We start from the raw sequence: 20,899 nt of genomic DNA, 5'->3' as shown, positions 1-20,899 counted from the left end.
AAACACAACCAACTCCTGCAATGTGAAAAACAAAACTCCGTTTAATATGTACCGAGGTTAGTGACAGGTGGACTGTCCTCCTGGATGGAGGTGTGGAATTGTATGTTTTGTGAATGTATGTTGTGTATTAACGCGATGACTGTTTGTAATTCAGTGAAAGACCTTTGAACTGCTTCCACATACATGTGAATAAACCCCTTATATCTTGGATATAGTGCTGCATGATCAAAAAAGTGAATCAAAATAAAGTTGGAGGGGGAAATGAAACACTCCACTCCCTGCGGTACCCACCTCTCCTTGAACAGCTCAAGGGCGTTGGTGGACACCGCATGCTCCTTCTCCAGAGACACCCGGGCTCCTACATCATTGTGGAAGAGGGTCCTAATGACCCCTTCCACTGCCTGGTGCCTGGACCTGTTTATGACCAGTTTGGCCAAACCTCTTATTTATTTATTTTTTTTTCCGAAAAGCCAGAAAACAAACAAGCAAACAAACTCAATAAACAATAAAGAAAAGAAACAAAGAACCTCAAAATACACTCCTCCTTAACGCGAGGACACAGAATCAGTCTCCTCTCCTCTTTTAATGCAGGGAAAAGAGCAGAGTCTTTCACTCCTCAACACTGATCCAGTTCCCTCAGAGGCAGCTCTCAGAGTGAGCAGGACAGCTGACACTCTTGTTTTTTTTTCTTCCCCCACACTGCCGTCTAACTGCAGTAGTGCTTATTTTGCCACAGCACCCATGTTATGTGTGTGCAGATGTGAGACGCAGTCAAAGACACAAGGTGTATGATTCTTTATTCAGTTTCCACCACCAGGAAGAAAGGAAACACCCAAGTGGCCAGTGACAAGCAGTACCCTTCACATCAAAGGGCAACGCTGCGTGATCAAACAGTGAAGGGGAGGGCAGGGATTAAATCAAAATAGAGTTGGAGGGAGAAATAATACACTCCACTCCCTGCGGCGCCCACCTCTCCCTGAACAACTCCAGGGTGTTGGTGGACACTGCGTGCTCCTTCTCCAGAGACACCCGGGCTCTAACATAACCGCGGAAGAGGGGCAGGCAATCGGTCCTAACAACCCCCTCCACGGCCCACTGCCTGGACCTGTTTATGGCCAGTTTGGCCAACCCTCCTGTTTTTTTTGTCTATTTCTTCTCTTTCTTTTTTTTAAAAATTACCCCCACTCTACCACCTAACTGTGGTAGTGCTTATTTTTTCCCCAGCACCCATGTTGCGTATGTGCAGGTGTGAAACACAATGAAAGACACAAGGTGCACGAATCTTTATTTAGAAGGAATCTTTATTTCCACCACCAGGAAGAAAGGAAACACCCTTTCCACTCCACTCCCTGTGGCACCCACCTTTCCCTGAACAGCTCAAGGGTGTTGGTGGACGCCACGTGCTCCTTCTCCAGAGACACACAGGCTCTAATGTAACCGCAGAAGAGGGGCAGGCAGTTGGCCCTAACGACCCCCTCCATGGCCCGCTGCCTGGACCTGTTTATGGCCAGTTTGGCCAACTCTCCTGTCAGCCAAGGCTCCCTGATTGGACCAGATTAACAGCCCCTGTCAGAATCATGTTCTGTCAGGTCCATCTGGCTGGCCTTGTTATAATCACTACAACACGGATGTGCTGAGTGGTGGGTAACTGGAAGTTTGGGGTCATTTTTGCAGACAAAATGTAGGTGTTCTCAAAGCATCATACACTCTGTTTCATCTTCCTGATAAAGATGAGGTCACATTGTGAGCAGTAAATTCCAGCAAGTCCCAATTCCAACAGTCTCATCCCAGTTAAAAAATTATTCGTGCCATGATTCCGTCCCTGCCCCACCCCGGCAGTCAGCAGGACTGCAGGCAACAGACGATGCTGAGGTTTCTGAAAGGCAATGTTAGATGTGGTACAGGATCGCCGTCGGCTGATGGGAACTGGTACTGTGGCCAAATAACACCCAATGAGAGAATAAAGAACTGTGAATGCTGCAGATCTGAAACAAAAACAGAAATTGGTGGAGAAACTCTGCAGGATTTTAAAAAAAAATTCACAAGTAGACTTTATTCATCAAAAGATATGAATTTGGTTCTGTATAGTAGCATGTGAAGAAACAAACATTGGAGTTTGACTATCCAACATACAAACCAAAGGCATCTCTTACAAGACTCTAGTTACATGTATTTGAAATACTAGGAGGGTCCAATAACTGAATGGACCCTCATTTAACTTCAACAGAAGGACCAGAATACATCATCGCCAGAATTTGCCAACCAGCACCAAGACATCGTTTGGTTGGTAGTGGGAAGGGTACTTACTACCTGTGAGATCCTTCATGGAGACCTGGTCGGTCAGTGTCACCGCATGCTGCCCTCAAAAGTACTGGGGTGGGGTGGGGTGGGGGCATGTTGGGGGTAGAGACTGTCACACAACTCCTTCTGGAATGTTCCTTTTTAAAGGAAGTCTGGAGGAAGATGTAACATTTTTTTGTTGAGGCTCATCCAGAACAGCTCTGTGACACGGGATTCTGAGCTCTGTGTCTGTTCCCCAGGACACACCCTAAGATGGACATTGACTGCGCCTGGAGGACCACCAACTCCATGCAAGATGCTCTTTGGTCTGTCCAAAATTTGGTAGTTTCCAGAGCAAGGAGTTAACCCTGACTGAGTGTTACAGACTGGCACTTTCCAAGGTCCAGGACTATGTGCTGAGAAATGCACTAAAGCTTGGGGCAGCTGCTGCCAAGGGGCAGCGGAGAAAGACTGCTGTCTGAGGTCTTCCTGCTGAAGTTGAATGGGGCTGCAGAAACTCAGCAAGTTTTTTTTTTAATTTCAAAAATATACTCTGTTCATAAAAAAAACTTTAAATATACACAGTCACAAATGCAGTCTAATTTTGTACAGTAGCTTATCAAGGAAACAAGCAAACATTGGAATTTGACTCTATCCAAACAAGTCAAAGGAATCTTTTACTTGAATAAGACTATCATTATATGCATTTCAGGCACTAGGAGTATCCCCATTTAACTTCAGCTGCCCCAAGCTTTTGTATGCTCCTCATAGTAAAGAGGTACAGGGTTAAGATTGTGAGTCCAATGTGAGATTTCAGGGTGTCAGTTCCCAGCACTTTCTCTCCAATGGACAATTTATAGAGTCACCGTGTCATAGATTCACACAGCATGGAAACAGACCCTTTTACACCACCTCATCTTGTGCAATGAGGATCTACCAAATTGATTCCTGGGATGACACGACTGACTTATGAGGAGTGATTGAGTCAGTTAGGGTTTTACTCACCAGAGTTTAGAAGAATAAGGAGGATCACATAGAAACTTATAAAAATTTAATTGGACCAGACAGATGAGATTGAGGAAGCTGTCTCTGCTTTGGGGGCGTGGGGAGGTGGGGGAAGAGTAGAAACTGCAGTTATAGTTTAACGAAAAGATGGATGCATTTTAGGACTAGAATGAGGAGAAGTGTTTTCACCCAGAGAGTGATGAGCCTGTGGAATTCATGACCACAGAAAGTGATTAAGGCCAAAACATTGTGTGTTTTCAAGAAGGAGGTACATATATTTCATGTGGCTAAAGGGACCGACGCATATTGGGGAGGGGAAGCTGGTTTAGGATAGCGAGCTCGATGATCAACAATGATCACATTGAAGGATGGAGTAGTCTCAAGGGATTGAATGGCTTATTCCTGCTTTTCCCTTTTAATGTTTCTATGGTTCTCCGTGTGAAAATGAGAAAGAAAGCAATAACACCACCAGATGTCGGAAATCGATAACACAAGGAAATACAATTTGGAGTCCCAATCCCAACCGCAAGGCAACAGTAAAAGTTCACGGAAAATATCAACAAACATTGATACAGATTAATTCCAGAGATTTATCATCAGTGAAATAATGAATAAGGTCCAGAGATGGACAATGATGTAACAAATGAATTTAATTGATACAATAGAGTTGCAAAATAAGATGAATGGGCTGAAGAGTCTCCTCCTGTTCTAACTAAATTGTATCAGAGTTCTTGGGTTAAAGTAAATCTGGGGCAGCTTGAGGTTTGAGTTTACTATTCCATGGGAAAGGCATGGTGTTGCCTGGAGAAACATTCGACTAAGTGGCCTACGGTTTTGGTCGACATTGCATGGACTGTAAGGTGTCCTCACTCAAAGGGTGGTGGGATATTCTTCCTGATCAACACTGCCTTCTGCTCAAACATAACAAGCCTGGCAAGCCATGGCTCCCCAGACCCAGAATACTCTACAGTAAAACGCGGCCCCTACTACCTACCATGAGAGTTCAGTTCTTCCATCCTGACAGCAGCTTACATACCACCCCATGTGGATGTGAAGAATGCCGTGGCTGTGATTTACATAGCCACAAACATGATTCATTGAGGCTGGTGACTTCAACCAGGCCAACCTCACGAGAGTGCTGCCAAAGTACCACCAACACAAGGGAGACGACAATAGGATGAGGGAGGACTCTGTTAAAGTCAGCTGGAAACAAAGACTTTATGGTGGGACAGTTGACAAGCAGTGGAAGACTTTCAAAGCAATTTTTCAAAGTGCTCAGCAAAGGTATAATCCAGTGAAAAGGAAGGACTGTCAGAAAAGGAGTACTCTGCCATAGGTGTCTCAGGAAATAAAGGCGGTGGGGGGGGGGGGGGGAGCTGTCAAAGTGAAAGAAAAAGCACACAAAGTGGCCAAGATCAGTGGGAAACTAGAAGACTGGGAAAACTTTAAAGGTCAATGGAAAGCCACAAAAAGAGCGATAAAGAAAAGTCTGATTGAACATGAGAAAAGGAGAAAGTGAGGTCTGCAGATGCTGGAGATCAGAGCTGAAAATGTGTTGCTGGAACAGCGCAGCAGGTCAGGCAGCATCCAGGGAACAGGAGAATCGACGTTTCAGGCATAAGCCCTTCTTCAGCCCTTCAGCTGGTGCTGAAGAAGGGCTTATGCCCGAAATGGCGATTCTCCTGTTCCTTGGATGCTGCCTGACCTGCTGCGCTTTTCCAGCAAAACATTTTCAGCTCTGAACATGAGAAAACACTAGCACAGAATATAAAAACAGATAGTAAAAGTTTCTATAAATATATAAAATGAAAAAGGGTGGCTAAAGTAAACTTTGGTCCTTTAGATGATGACATGGGATCTGATGAAATAGCCGAGGCATTGGATAGGTATTTTGTGTTGGTCTTCACAGTGGAGGACATGAATAACATGCCAGTAATTGACAAAGAGACAAACATAGGTGAGGACCTGGAAACAATCATTATCACAGAAGAGATATTGGGGTGGGCAAGCTCATGGAGCTAATGGTAGACAAGTCTCCTGGCCCTGATGGAATGCATCCCAGGGTACTAAAAGAGGTAGCAGGAGAAAAAGCAAGTGCACTTGTGGTAATTTTCTGAAATTCACTGAACTCTGTGACAGTTACAGCAGATTGGAAAATAACAAATGTGATGCCACTGTTTAAAAAGGGTGATAGACAGAAGATGGGGAATTATAGACCAGTCAGCTTAACGTCTGTAATGAGGAAGATGCTTGAGTCTATTATCAAGGAAGAAATAGCAAGGTTCGAGATAGAAATTGTCCCATTGGGCAGATGCAACATGGGTTCACGAAGGGCAGGTCATGCTTAACTAATCTTTTGGAATTATATGAAGATATAATGAGCACTGTGGACAACAGGGACCCAGTAGACGTAGTGTATGTAGATTTTCAAAAGGCATTCAACAAGGTGCCACATAAAATGCTGCTGCATAAGATAAAGAAATATGGTGTTACAGAGAAAGTATTAGCCTGGATAGAGGATTGGTTGACTAACAGGAAGCAAGGAGTGGGGATAAATGAGTGCTGTTCTGGTTGGCAATCAGTAACTAGTGGTGTGCCTCAGACATCAGTATTGTGACCACACTATCCACAATTTACATAGATGATTTGGAGTTGGAGACCACGTGTAGTGTGTCAAAGTGAATGGGTAAAGGTCTGGCAGATGGAATACAATATTAGTAAATGTAAAGTCATCCATTTTGGTTGGAGTAACAGTAAAAAAGAACTTTTAATTGAATGGTAAAAAGTTGCAGCATGCTGCTATGCAGAGGGTCCTGGGTGGCCTTGTGCATGAATCATAGGAGGTTGGTCTGCAGATACAACAGGTAATTAGGAAGGCAAATGAAGTTTTGTCCTTCATTGCTCAAGGTATTGAGTTTAAAAGCAGGGAGGTGATGATACACCTGGATAGGGTGCTGGTGAGGCCACACCTGGAGTACTGCATGCAGTTTTGGTCCCCTTACTTGAGAAAGGATGTACTTGCACTGGAGGGAGTACAGAGGACATTCACAAGGTTGATTCCAGAGTTGAGGGGGTTGGCTTATGAGGAGAGACTGGGTAGACTTGGATTATATTCATTGGAATTTAGAAGAATGAGGGGGAATTTAAGAAGTATATAAATTTGTGAAAGGAATAGATAAGATAAAGTAGAGAGGATATTTCCACTGGCATTGCCTTAAAAGTAGGGACAGCAGATTTAGGACTGAATTGAGAAGGAACTTCTTCACCCAGAGGGTTATGAATCGAAGAAATTCCCTGCCCAGTGAAGTAAACTAAGATTGTTTTTTTGAACAATGAAGGAATTAAGAGTTACGGCTGGAGGGCAGGTAAGTGGAGCTGAGGCCATGAAAAGATCGGTCATGATCTTATTGAATGGTAGAGCAGGCTCAAAGGGCCACATGGCCTATTCCTGCTCGTAGTTCTTATGTTATATTCTTATGTTCTTATGTCCTGCCTCACCAGAGGACTGAGCATTCTGGACTACTGCTACACAACCATCAAAGGTGCCTGTCACTCCATCCTCTGCCCACACTTTGGAAAATCAGATCACAGCGCAGTGTTCCCTCCTAGCTTACAAACAGAAGCTAAAATGGGAGGACCCTTCATAAAAGGAAGTACAGTGCTTGGTCGAGGCTGTGGATGGTAGATTCTGGCATTGCTTGGAATCAGTGGATTGGACTGTGCTCAAGTACTCACAGAAAAGATAAATGCATATGTCATCATCACGGACTTCATCAGCAAATGTGTGGAGGACTGCACACTAAAGAAGTCAATTCAGGTGTTCTCTGGCTGTAAAGCTTAGAAGAACCAGGAAATTCACTTCCTACAGAAGACCTAATGGGCAGCATTCAAGTCAGATGACCCAGACCAATACAGGAAATCCAGATATGAACTCTGCAGAGTCATAAGGGATGGCAAGAGGTAGTAACAGACAAGTCAGAGGCCGAAACCTACCAAACAGACTCCTGCCGTCTGTGGCAAGGCCTAAGTAACATTATGGGATACAAAATGAAGCAGAGCAAGACAGCAGACAAAGCACATCCCCCCCACTCCCAATGCGCTCAATGCTTTTTGTGCTTGGTTTGAGAAGAAGGCCTTAGTCACCGCTGCAGACGGCAGATCAGTCTTCCTGGGAGTCAACCCAAGGAAAGCAATGGTCTCGGACAGCGTCCCTGACTGAGCACTCAGATCCTGTGCAGACCAACTGGAGAAGGTATTCACTGATATCTTCAACCTCCCCTTCCCACAAGCCCAAAGTCCCCACCTGCTTCACGAACACCACCATCATCCCCATATCTAAGAAAGCACATATAACATAACTTAATGACTACTGCCCAGTGGCTTTGACCTCAATAATCATGAAGTGCTTTGAGAGGCTGATCATGGCCTACATCAACTCCAGTTCTCCCAATCTGCTTACAATTTTCCTACCAATATAACAGGTCCACACAGATGCCTATCCCTAGCCCTGAACTCATCTCTGGAACATCTGAGCAACAAGGACACCCACATCAGACTCCTGCTCATTGACTCCAGCTTTCAACACCATTAACCCCTCCAGACTGACCTCAACACTCCATGACATTAGTCTAAACTCCATCCTGTGCAACTGAATACTCAGGTTTCTTACCCACAGACTGCAACCAGTGAAGATAGGTAACTGCATGTCCTCCACAATAACACAGAACACTAGAACACTCACAAGGATGCATCTTCAACCCCCTACTGTACTCCCTGTACACCCACGACTATGCTGTCAAATTCCAAATGAATGCCACCTCCAAGTTTGCTGACAACACTACTGTAGTAGGAAAGATATCTCACAATGAATAGTCAAAATGCAGAAGGGAAACTGAAGGCTTGTTGACGTGATTCATTGACAACAATTTTTCTCTCAACATCAGCAAAACTAAAGAACTAATCATTGATTTCAGAAAGAAGGGAGGAGAATCAACCCCCCCTCCCCCCCATCTACATCAGTGGAACTGAAGTCGAGAAGGTGCAGAGCATCAAGTTCCTCAGATTGATGATAGCCAACAACCTGTCCTGGACTTCCCATGTAGATGTGATGGTCAAGAAAACACAACAATGCCTCTTCTTCCTCAGATGGCTCAGGAAATGTGGCATGTCCATCAGGCCTCTCATCAACTTCTACAGATGCAATATTGAAAACATACTGTCTGGGGACTTAACAGCCTGGCACGGCAACTGCACTGCCCAGGATTGTAAGAAACTACAAACGGTGGTATGCACAGCTCAGGCAATCGCGGAAGCCAATCTTCCATTCATAGACTCTAGTTACACAGCTCGCTGCTGCAGAACATCATCAAAAATCCATCATATCCCAGTATTGACCTCCTAAAAACTCTTCCAGCAGGCAGAAGACACTGAAGCCTGAACACACGCACCAGCAGGTTCAGGGACAGCTCCTTTCCGGCCATTATTAGGCTGATAAATGTTCTCTAGTCTCAATAAGTAATGCAACCTGCATGCTACTGTCTAAGTCTTTTGATCTGTACATCCTTGCTAACTGTGATCTGCTTGCACTGCTCATAAACAAAGCTTTTCGATATAGCTGTACATGACCATCAAACAATCAATCAATTTCAAATAAATCTGTTGGACTATAACCTGGTGTTGTGTGACTTCTGAACTTCCTCCCTCCCCACCCCAGACCAACACCGTAAACTCCACATCATGTACCAGCAAAACTAAAATATATGCCTAGGAATACTGATCTGAATGTGATCTTGACAATTCCTCTCAGAAAGATTCCTTAAATCATTTCACCTGCTGGACTAACAGCTAACTCAGCTAATATCTGACCGCAGGAGTAGTTTCTGTAACAATCGTTACTATATGTGGGACTCCTCTTCTTCATTAATTCTCAAACATCTATCCTATGACGTCACAACAATTATGTAATCACAACTAACGTACAGCAGTCAATGGCTATGACTCTACCCATCATTCCTCGAGGTTTGGAATACCCTCTATTTCCTGTGCTATGAGACATAGTGCATTTGCGCAGAGTTGCGCATGAGCATGAGTCATCACTCCAGAACCTCTGTTGGTCGCATTTGCAGCAGGTTCGCGGCGGCTTGAGTGGGAGGCTTCAGAACCTCTGTCTCCCTGTGGAGGGCCACAGAGTCTGTCGAATGGATCGTAGCAGTGTTTGTAGTCGAGGGGGGGAGCGGTATCACCGACCTAGTCCAAAGGCCAACTGTTCGCCCTCTCTTCAATGACAACTACCTGCTGATGGAGCAGCGCCTCAAAAGCTAGTGCTTCCAAATAAACCTGTTGGATTATAACCTGGTGTGTGATTTTTAACTTTGTCCATCCCAGTCCAACACCGGCACCTCCAAATCTGTTCAGTGAGAGGAACTGAAGACCCTCAGATGGTGAGTCTGGTGAAATGATCATCAGCAACAAAGGATTGGCAGAGGTCATAGAGATGTACAGCATGAAAACAGACCCTTCTGTCCAACCCACCCATGCCGACCAGATATCCCAACCCAATCCAATCCCACCTGCCAGCACCCGGCCCATATCCCTCCAAACCCTTCCTATTCATATACCCATCCAAATGCCTCTTAAATGTTGCAATTGTACTAGCCCCCACCACTTCCTCCGACAGAGAATGTCTGTGTGCATTTTCACCGACGAAGATGCAAAACAAATCTCAGAATACTTGAAAATCTAGGAAGTGGTTTGGGGGAAAGAGAAACGTAACAATCCCAATTACTGGGGAAAAGATACCAGGAAAACCATGAATCATGGTGTGGAAACAGGCCCTTCGCCCCAACATGTTCACACCGACCCTCCAAAGAGTATCCCACCCTGACACAATCCCCTACCCTATATTTACCCCTAACTAATGCACCTAGCCTACACACCCCTGAACACTATGGGCTATTTAGCATTTCCAATTCACATAACCTGCCATCTTTGAACTGTAGGAGAATATGCAAACTTCCCACAGATAGTTGCCCGAGGCTGCAACTGAACCCCAGCCCCTGATGCTGTGGGGCAGCAGTGCTAATCATTGAGCCACCATGCCACCCAGAACTGAAGTTTGACAAGTCCGCTGCACCTGATGACCTGCCTTCCAGGATCTTCAATGCAGTGGCTGCAGAGATAGTAGATACAATGATTGTGAATCTCCCCAAACATTCCCAGGACTGGAAAGACTTCAGTATATTGGAACGTCACTGATGTAACACCTCTGCTCAAAGACGAAGGGAGACAGAAAGCAGTAAACTACAGGCCACTGAGACTAAAGGTCATAGAGTCATAGAGATGTACAGCACGGAAACAGACCCTTCGGTCCAACTCTTCCATGTTGACCAGATCTCCAAACCCAAACTAATCCTACCTGCCAGGTAATCAGGAATGGCGCAACAACATGTCATGCCTGTGGAACAACAAACCTCAAACCACAAGCTGCCCCAGATTTACTTTAACCTAAGAATCCTGATTACATTTAGTCAGAATAGGAGGAGGCTGTTTGGCCCATCAACTTTGTATTGTTCTGGATCAGTGGTGCTGGAAGAGCACAGCAGTTCAGGCAACATCATGACTGCTGTGCTCTTCCAGCACCATTAATCCAGAATCTGGTTTCCAGCATCTGCAGTCATTGTTTTACCTACTTTGTATTGTTGTTCTAGTACATCATATGTGTTCATTTATGACCTCTGATGCAATTTCAAGACCGTATTCACTATTACACTGATGGTGAGTTTCTGTTTAAATCCGTGTCAAAACCAGAAAATGCTGGCAAAACTCAGCATATTTGGCCGCAACTGTGCGGGGAAAGCAGAGTTAACTTTTCGAGTCTGGTGACAATTCATCGGGACCGGAGTCACCGAACTCGAAATGTTAACTCCGCTTTCTCCCTACAGATACTGCTGGACCTATTGAGTTTCGCAGGAACTTTGATTTTCGTTTCAGTTCTCCAGCATTCGTAATTCTTTATGTGTTGATATTTTCCATGAACCAACACCGCCACCTGGTGGTTGCCATTTGGACTCCACATATTATTTCTGTCTGCATTACTGGCATTGACCACCTGGTGGTACTATTGCTTTCTTTTTCATTTCACCCTCAAATCGCTTGTTGTTTCTCTCTTCGGTCAACTGATCTACAACTTTTAAAATCTACTGCAGAGTGTATTACTGTCTGTGACTGTGAATAACACCTTAAGATAATCATTATGACATTGTAAATAGAAGAAATAACGTTCTTCAGATGTTTGAAAAATGGAATCCGAACCTGCGCAGGAGAAACTGATTCCCCTACCCCTGTCATTAACAACACAACCCGCCCTTTGACCTCCTCCCTTTTCCATCATTTTATATTTCTCAGCTTTCTCCCCATTTGTTTTTACTTCAAATCTGTTAAATCTTTCATGTTTCGACAAAAGGTAACAGACTTTTAGCTCGGTCTCTCTGTTCACAGATACTGCCTGATCTTCTGAGGATTTACCGCATTTTCTGATTTTATTTTGATGTGCAGCATCTGGAGTATTTTAGATTAAGGTCAACCGCATCTAATGGCTGCGGAAAATAACAGCGGTATTATGGGGAAAAAACCCTGAGAGCTTCGGCCGAGATTGTATGATATTGGCTGCAGTACTAGTTGTCGCCACTTGGCGGCACTCCTGCACCACGTATAAGATCGCCATTCAGAAATCTCGCCTCAGTTCTCCGCAATTACCAGGTGAAAGTGAGGACTGCAGATAGTGGAGATGACAGTTAGATTTGAATGGTGCTGGAAAAGCACAGCAGGTCAGGCAGCATCCGAGGAGCAGGAAAATCGACGTTTCGGTCAAAAGCCGATCATTCCTGATGAATTGGAGATGCTGCTGTTGGACTGGGGTGTACAAAGTTAAAAATCACACAACACCAGGTTATAGTCCAACAGGTTTAATTGGAAGCACTAGCTTTCAGAGCGTCGCTCCTTCATCAGGTGATAGTGATGAAGGGCTAATTCATGATGAAGCACTTTTGCCCGAGACGTCGATTCTCCTGGTCCTCGGATGCTGTGCTTTTCCAGCACCACTCTAATTTAGACTCCGCAATTACTGCACACAGCCAGAAGATGGTAATATTGCACCAATTGCTTTTCTACTGGGATGAAACTGATGAAGTGGAAACGAGACTGGGTGGAAGTATCCCGGGCAACAATCTTATGGACCGTTGGCAGTGTCCCTGACCCTGTTTGAAGTCTAACATACGGAGTTAATGCCGAAGGAACCTCTGCTGATAACTAGGACAAAACGTTTGAGAATCGATTTAGAAATCATTACAACATTTGCCAATAACTATCAGAATAAGAGCAGGTGAAATTCCTGAACAGTTGTGATTATTTTCACAATCCCTGACACTCCTGTTTATTTCCCTTTTTTTCTTTTCTCCCCCCACACTACCGCCTAACTGCGGTAATGCTTATTTTTCCCACAGCACCCATGTAGTGTGTGTGCAGGTGTGAGACACAGTGAAAGACACAAGCTGTAATTGCTGATGTTATACGTGGTACAGCACGACACTCCTGTTTATTTCCCTTTTTTTCTTTTCTCCCCCACACTACCGCCTAACTGTGGTAATGCTTATTTTTCCCCAGCACCCATGTAGTGTGTGTGCAGGTGTGAGACACCGTGAAAGACACAAGCTGTAATTGCTGATGTTATACGTGGTACAGCACCGCCACTGGCGGTGCACGAATCTTTGTTCAGTTTCCACCACCAGGAAGAAAGGAAACACCTAAGTGGCCAGTGACAAGCTGTGCCCTTCATGTCAAAGGGCAATGCTGCGTGATCAAACAGTGAAGGGGTGGGCAAGGGTTAAATCAAAATAGAGTTGGACGGGGAAATAATGCGCTCCGCTCTCTGCGACACCACCAACAATTGTGTCGTAACGCCTGGACCATTATTATCTACAGCTGCAGCCTGTAGCATGAATGTAAAAGCAAAAATCACATTCAGGTGGCTGGAGTAAGCACACAAAATGCTTAGGAAACTCAATAAGACTGGGAGTAACTGTGGAGAGAGAAGCAAAATTAGCATTTCAGGTCTGAAATGATTTCTTCAAAACTGAAAGTGTTTGAGAAAAGGTGTGTCTTTTGTATTGATAACATAAGGGGAGGAGGAGAGAGTAGAACAGATTGTGAGGATGCTGAGAGCAAAAGACAAAGGGAGTGAGAATGGTGCTAAAGGAGATATTGAGGTGTTAAATATTGAGATGCTATTACACAGAAGCTGTGGAGTATAAATTGTGAACAATTGTTCTATGGGAATGCACAAGAGAAATGTGGAGGCTGTTTAAAGGGAACTTGTCCTGAGTCTTGGGTAACTTTGTCCCACTGAGATGGGCAAGGACGGGTAAACTGATGGAGCCTTGGATGACAAGGGAAGAGGAGCTTCTCATCAGGAGGAAGCAGGAAGCTTACTTAAGGTTGAGGAAACAAGGATCTGGTACAACTTTAGAGAATTACTGGGTAGCCAGGAAAGAACTCAAAAATGGACTGAAGAGAGCTAGGAGGGGGCATGAAAAAGCCTTGGCGGGAAGGATTAGGGAAAACCCAAAGGCGTTCTACACTTATGTGCAGAAGAAGGGAATGATCAGAGACAGAGTATGGCTGATCAGGGATAGTGGAGGGAACTTGTGCCTGGAGTCTGAGGAGGTAGGGGAGGACCTAAATTAGTTTTTTTGCTTCAGTATTCACTAGAGAGAGGGACCTTGTGGATAGTGAGAACACTATGGATCAGGTTAATAGGCTTAAACAGATTGATATTAAAGAAGTGTATGTGCTGAAAATTCTGAAGTATCAAAATAGATAAGTCTCCAGCATCAGACCAGATATATCCAAGGTTACTACGGGAAGCTAGGAATGAGGTTGCTGTGCCTCTGGCGATGATCTTCACAACCTCACTCTCCATGGAAGTAGTACCGGATGATGGGAGGGAGGAAAATGTTGTTTCTCTTCAAGAAAGGGAATAGGGAAATCCCGGGGAATTATAGACCAGTCAGTGTTACATCTGTGGTAGGTAAGGTACTGGAAAGGATTCTGGGAGATAGGATTTATGACTATTTGGGAAAACATAGTTTGATTAAAGATTATGATCCGCCCCTATTTGTGAGGGGTGGGTCATGCCTCTCAAGCCTTATTGAGCTCTTTGACCAGGCCTCCACAGCCTTCTCTGGCAGTGAATTCCACAGATTCCCTACTCTCTGGCTGAAGATATTTCTCCCTTATCTCCTTTCTAAAAGGTCTTCCCTATTCTCGAAGGCTGTGCCCTCAGGTCCTAGTCTCTCCTACCAATGGACACATCTTCCCAATATCTACTCTGTCCAGGCCATTCAGCTTTCTGGAACTTTCCCCCTCATCCTTCTAAACTCAGTCGAATGCAGACCCAGAGTTCACATGTTCCTTATATGTGAAGCTTTTCATTCATGGGACCGTTCTCGTGAACCTCCCCTGAACATCCTCCAGGGCCAGTACATTTTTCCTGAGATATGGGGCCCAAAACTGCACACAATACTCCTAATGTGGCCTGACTGGAGCCTTATAGAGCCTCAGAAGAACATTTCTGCTTTTATATACAAGTCCTCTCAAAATAAATGGCATAGTTGCATTTGTCTTCCTAACTACTGACTCAATCTGCAGGTTTACCTTGAGAGAATCCTGGACTAGAACTCCCAAGTCTCTTTGCACTTCAGACTTCTGAATTTTCTCCCCATTTAGAAAATAGTCCATGCTTCTATTCTTCCTACTAAAGTGCGTGACCTCACACTTTCCCACATTGAATTCCATCTGCCACTTCTTTGCCCACTCTCCTCAACTGTCTAAAACCTTCAGCAGCCTCCCCCCCCCCCCCTCCTCAGTGCTCTCTGTCCCTCTGCCTACCTTTGTATCATCTGCAAACATAGCCAAAATGCCCTCAGTTCCTTCATCTAGATTACTAATGTATAAAGTAAAAAGTTGTGGTCCTAACATTGAGCCTTGTGGAACACCACTTGTCATTAGCTGCCATTCCAAGAAGGACCTTTTCATCACCACTCTCTGCTTTCTGCCAGAGAGCCAAGATTCCATTCATGCCAACACCTTGCCACTAACACCATGGACCCTTAACTGATTGCTGTGCGGCAACTTGTCAAAGGGCTTCTTGAAGTCTAAGCAGATAACATCCATAGGCTATCCTTAACCCAGTGTGTCAGTCTCTCAGTGTCTGGGTGCAGTGATCTCTTGGCCCGGCGTGGCAGTCTCTCAGTGCCACTGTATGGTAATCTCTCAGTGCCCCAGTGCAGCAATCTCCCTTGGCCCAGTGTGACAGTCTCTCAGTGTTCCACTCTCTCGGAGCGGCATGGTGGTCTCTCAGTGCCCCAGTGCGGCACTCTCTCGGTGTGGTCTGATGATCTCTCAGTGCCCCAGTATAGTGATCTCTCAGACCGGCATGGTGGTCTCTCAGTGTGGCCTAAGTGTGGAGTTTGCTTCTCGAGGTGATTCCCTAAAGCACCGACCCACTGTGGCGAAGTACCTTAGAAAGACTTTACTGTTTGAACTTTCAGCTTTGTTTCTGTTTTCTGCTTAAAAATAAGGAGGTTTATAATCTGTAACTTTTACCTTCTTTTGTATGTTTTATGCTAGACTATAATTAATACAATGTTTAACTTTTAACTTTGTTCTTTCGTCCTACCTTGTTCTTGGTACTTGTACCTAAGATGGCAGCTTGTGTGGCGACATTATCCAGCCACCTGAGCTACCCAACCCACACTGTTACCATGGAGAGATTTCCTTCTCAAACCCTCCCCTTGGCTGAGGCGTGGCGTCCCTCAGGTTCAACCACCTCCAGTTATCTCCCTCTAGTGAGAGAGCAACCCTATGGTCTGCTCAGTCTATGGAGCCTTCACCCTTTCCTTCTGTCTGTGAACTAAATGTTTAAAGTTGTCTGTTCCAAGTCTGAAAAGCCTTCAACAAAATACAACTTTATGACAGCAAAGCAGCATAAACATTTTCAAAGTTAAATATATACTCCATGAAGACAATAAAAGATTAACTTGTTTCCAAATAGTATTGCATCCGAGTCTAAAAGTCACCAGAGAATCAGCCTGATAAACCTTCAATCCACTGTCTCCAGCCTCCAGGATCAAAACATTGTTCCTCCGATAAATAAATTGCACACAATACACGGTCTCAGCAAGGCCCTGAAAAATTGCAGCAAGAATCTCTCCCTTTTGAAGGCCATCATCACTGCCTGCTGCCCCTGCTTGCTTACTTTCAGTAACTGGTGTACAAGGATTCCCTGGTCTTGCTGCACCCCCCCCTTCCCAATGTTTCTGATAATAATCTACTTTCCTGTTAACTTATGAATTACCAAGAAGACTTCACTTTGTGAAAACAAGAGGCCTTATAATATTGGTGGCCTGGTAACTCTCTCTGGTCTTACAGTTCTGTTCTACATACCCAGCATTCAAAGTAAGGAAGCTACAAAACTCTCAGGAAGTCATGTATTTCACGAAGTCCCTGGGAACCTGACAGAATTTCCAAACAGCAATATTTCAGTCTGACTGGGAAAATCTCAAGATGTGGACAGTCACAATGTTGCTGCTGACAATCTGGCATTGTCAAGCGAAAAAAGTGGACATGAGATACATGATCATTGTCTCTTTTATTTCCAGACTCTTGGCTCACAGGATTTTTTTCCTTTTTCACATTTTTTATTGCAAAAATATACATTACTCATCATTGGAAATCTTTATGTGTACGCACAGTTAATGAAGCCATTCAGATCTATGGTCTCTTTACTAACAGAAGAGAAAACAAACATCAGGATTTGGCTTTCTCTTTATTTACAACAAAACTATAGGCATTTAGCTTAGGCTTTGGGAGGATCCATTTACTGAAGTCTGCAGAGTTGGATAAAGTGGTCAAGAAGGCATATAGTATGCCTGCCTTCATCAGACAGGGTATTGAGTATAAGAGCTGACAGGTCATGTTAAAATTGTATAAGACTTTGGTTCGGCTGCATTTAGAATACTGTGTACAGTTCTGGTCGCCACATTACCAAAAGTATGTGGACACTTTGGAGAGGGTGCAGAGAAGGTTTATGAGGATGTTGCCTGGTATGGAAGGTGCTAGCTATGAAGAGAGTTTGAGGAGGTTAAGATTGTTTTCATTAGAAAAAGGGAGATAGAGGGGGGACCTGATTGAGGTTTACAAAATCATGAAGGGTATAGACAGGGTGGATAGAAATAAGCTTTTTCCTAGGATGAGGGATTCAATAGCGAGAGGTCACATATTCAAGGTGAGAGGTATACACATGAAAAGTACTTTACGCAGAGGTGATAGGTACCTGGAATGCGTTGCCAGCAGAGATAGTAGTGGCAGGCAAGGTAGATTCATCTGGACAGATGCATAAGTAGGTGGGGAGCAGAGGGATACAGATGCTTAGGAATTGGGCAATAGGTTTAGACAGTGGGTTTGGAACAGCTCAGTCTTGGAGGGCCGAAGGGCCTCTTCCTGGGTTGTAAATTTGCATTGTTCTCTTTATTCTTTGAAAGGATTTCTGTTAAGCTTTGGCAAAATGACCTCAGACACTGGTTTCTTCCCACTGTGCATGGGCAGCAGCTGCCCCAAGCTTTAGTTTGTCCCTCAGCGTGTGATATTGGACTTTGGAATGCGCCAGTCTGCAACACTCAGCTGGGGTCAATTCTTTCAGCTGAAAGACCAACAAGTATCAGACAGACCAAAGAGCATCTTTCATCAAGTTCACCATCCTCCAGGCACATTTGATGTTTGTTTCAGTGTCCGGTTTGTTCTTTGTAAAGCCGTGACCTCTGCAGATGCTTGTCTTTTGTGCCACCATATGCACACACTCAACTTGCCTCTCCATCACCAGCATCTTATTTGTGTTATGTCTGAGATTAAGAGGTTCTGGATCTTAGCTTCTGTGTTAACCTAGTTTGCAACCTGATTCAATAAATGAGTTTGGTTTATAATAAATTGATGATTTTGAGTTCATTGAAGAAGTTTCGTAGATGTTTATTTTAATTTAGATGGTAGCACAAAAGAGAAACAATTTTGATAACTGAATCGACCCATTGACATTGAATAGTCTGAGTAGTGGGGGAATGGGGCTGGGTTATCTGCATATTCCTCCTGTCACAATTGTAACAACATAGAATTAAACTTTGATCCAAACTACTACAGACATTTTGCTCAACCTCATTCCTCATTCAGTAACTGATTGTGGCTGAGTAACAATTATCCAAGTAATTGAACTGACTAATTACATCGAACTGAAACTCTCCAGTGAGCATCTGTTATTAAGTGTGAACTTTACCCAGTTTAACCTGAAACTAACACAGCAATTAACATTGTTATCTCAGGCTAAAGATTCTTTATTGGGCACATATTGTTGGAAATAACATTCAAAACTGCCTGAATGAATAAAGTTTTACAAAGTTGTTCACTGTGAATAAACATTTGAAATAGTATTGTCTGTGTAAAGATATTTTTTAAAAAAAAGATAAAAGAAATAGAATTAAAAGGAAAGTGAGATTTGTTTTCCAACTGAAGGAACTAGAGTTATGGGATAGTTACCAGTACAAATGGGTCCAATGTTCACTCAGTAGTTCTGGTGATAAGTGTAATGAGGTGTGGATGAGCTAGGTGTGGCAGGATCTGTGACACTTGACTAAAATGAGAAACTGTATTAAATGTTGATCCATCCATATGAAGATTTGTTGGATGTACATTAAAACAATATTTTGGTATTTTTTTTGTCTTGACTTCAATATTGATGGAAGTGTTTGTGAACTTCATTTGAATTGAAGAGTCAATGGTCCTTTTAATCCCTTTTATTAGAAAGACAGACGCTTGTAATAATTATGCTGGATATTCCAATGTCCTTTATTTATTCTAAAATATTGTTAAGAAGACTCAATATTGAATATTTTTGGGAGCTTGAGCTTTGAAAGATTGTGAAAAATTATTTCAGGTTCTGCGCAGCTTTCTGGATTTTGTTTACAAAATGTATTGGTAGAAGATCACTTTAAACATTGGAACTTTGATGTAATGAGGTGCTTCTTGGAAGGTTGAATGTTTCAGCTAATTGCTGGCCTCATTTTGGAGGAAGATGCATGAGTAGGATTTACAATTGCCTAGTTTGAACAGTGTCTTCAAGCAGTTGGAGATAGCAGCCTTTTCCCCAGCTTAAAACCAAACTGTGGTAAGGTGGCTCTGGTCATCTCTCTATCTTTCAGAAACCCCTTGTCATGTGCCTAGTATGGAATCTGTAGTGTGTCTGGAAAATTTCTCAATGTTGTGATTCCTGAGCAAACTGTGTCTGTCAAGATTCGAGAGTCAGCTGCGCAGATCTAGTGACATGTCTATATGTACCTTGATGCCAGATTGCAATAAATCTGAACATTGCATGCTTCACTTTCCTTCAAGAATCAAGTAAAATTTACCAGAAGTGGTTTTGTTTCAAAGTGGTGTTTGTTTGTGTGTGTGTGTCTTGGATTATGCAGAATGGTAACCGTTAATAATTTCAAAGCACAAAGAACAGTACAGCACAGGAATTGGCCCTTTGACCCACCAAGACTATGCCAGTTTCTAATCTTTAGTTACACCTACTACATATTGCCCATTTCTGGTTTCTCTCCCTCTTTTCGCTTCCCGTTCATGTGTCTACTGCGATGTGCCTTAAGCATTGCTAACAGATCTGATTTCAACACCTCCACTGGCAATGCATTCCAGGTACCCACCATCCTCTGTGTGAGAAACTTTCCCTATACTTCTTCCCTGAATGCTCTCCATCTCACCTCGGACCTCTGTTTTCTTGTAGGTGGATCTTTCCATGCTGGAAAAAAGCTTGACTGTCCACACTATCTGTGCTTCCCATAATTTGTAGAACTCTATCAGATTGCCCCTCAGCTTCTATCTTTCCAATGAAAACAATTCAAGTTTATCCAAACTCTCTTCCAGACCAAGCAATGTTCTGGTTAATCTTTTCTGCACCCTCTCCAAATATCCACATCCGTCTAGTAGTGCGGTGAGCAGAACTGCATGCAATATGCCAAATGTGGCCTAACTGAAGTCTTATGCAGCTGTAACATAACTTGCCGGCTGTTATATTCAATACCCCAGCTGACGAAGGCAAGTGCATTGGACGCTTTCTTGATCATCTTATCCACCTCTGTTGCCACATTCAGGAATCTGTGAACTTGTTCACCCAGATCCCTCTGTATTTCAATATTCTTAGAGTTCTGTCATTTACTGTTTAATTTGTCCTATCACAGCATCACAGCATAAAATGGCCTCCTTCTACACTGAAATATTGTATTTCAATATTCTTAGAGTTCTGTCATTTACTGTTTAATTTGCACCTGAATATGATCCAAATTAAACTTCATCTGCCATTTCTCAACCCAAATCTCCAAAGTCTATTTATACCTTGTTGTATCTGTTGACAATTCTCCACTAATTTGGATCAGATTAGGTGAGATTTATTTATTGTCATGCGTACTACAAATACAGTGAAAAATGTTGTTTAGTGTTACCAATGTCTGGCGCC

The 20,899-nt window shown here is 43.6% G+C and overlaps 1 protein-coding gene across 1 annotated transcript in view; it reads left to right on the top strand.

Annotated features, from left to right (window-relative positions):
• LOC122541488 (zinc-binding protein A33-like) overlaps positions 1-20,899 on the top strand; it is a 492,570-nt gene that overhangs the window by 186,995 nt on the left and 284,676 nt on the right. The gene's annotated exons all lie outside the window — the stretch shown is intronic.

This window comes from Chiloscyllium plagiosum, chromosome 37, assembly GCF_004010195.1.
Source record: "Chiloscyllium plagiosum isolate BGI_BamShark_2017 chromosome 37, ASM401019v2, whole genome shotgun sequence".
NCBI classification, from domain to species: domain Eukaryota; kingdom Metazoa; phylum Chordata; class Chondrichthyes; order Orectolobiformes; family Hemiscylliidae; genus Chiloscyllium; species Chiloscyllium plagiosum.
Note: the sequence above shows the minus strand (reverse complement) of the source record. Positions and strands in the feature narration are given on the sequence as shown.